Genomic DNA, 925 nt, shown 5'->3' on the forward strand with positions numbered 1-925 from the left:
TCATTATCGGACATGAATCTCGGGAACACCGCTAACCGCATAGAGAACCGTGTTTTGGGTGACCAGGTGCACGTTTTCAATCACCAGTTGCACGGAGAAAAAAAAAGTAATCATACCTTCCATAAATAATTCAGGCCGACCCCCATTGAAAAAGGTCCGTAGTAGGGTGCATCATTATCGGACATGTATATCTGTAACACCGGCAAGCGCATTGAGAACCGCATTTTTGGGTTACCAGATGCACGTTTTCAATCACCAGGTGCACGGCTGTGAAAAGTGGGACTCTGTCATTTTTCGACCAATTTCTGTAATTTTCAAAAAATGATTAAAAATACTTCCCGAAGGGCTAGAGGTCCCAAATTTCGTCTCATACCCTCTCTCGTGATGGGCAACAATTACATAATGTAAAAAAAAATTCGCATCCACAGGAACCTATGCATCCTGTGACATTCACTTTTTTCCCAAAACTTGAAACACGATTTCCTATTAAAATGTTTTATACAAAAACGTTTTTAATTGAATGTAAATGCTCGTCTATTTATGCACTTTCGTGCAAAAAAAACCCCATCAAGATCGGATGTGTACTTTTTGATTTATCACGTTTTTGTTGAATTTGACCCCCGATGGTGGGGCGCACAGAAGCCCTGTGAGGTTCAGGGCTTCATCGATATTTGGCCTGTTTTGGATTACACACTCAGTGGCGGGTCGACCAGACAGGTACCGGCGCGATTTCAGAAACCTGGTTTTTGGCAACAGGACTTCCATGTCCTAGAGAGACGGGGGTGGTGTCAAACTGCTCAGTCCGAATAGAAAATGAGTAACGGACAGTTTTGAGGGAAGTCAGACCCTCAGAACCATGGTACTTTGGACATTTTCCCGCCGGCGACCGATTTAGTGGTTTGACCAGACCCTTCGGCGCCCGATG

The sequence above is a fragment of the Oncorhynchus mykiss genome, unplaced genomic scaffold, assembly GCF_013265735.2.
Source record: "Oncorhynchus mykiss isolate Arlee unplaced genomic scaffold, USDA_OmykA_1.1 un_scaffold_315, whole genome shotgun sequence".
Taxonomy (NCBI): domain Eukaryota; kingdom Metazoa; phylum Chordata; class Actinopteri; order Salmoniformes; family Salmonidae; genus Oncorhynchus; species Oncorhynchus mykiss.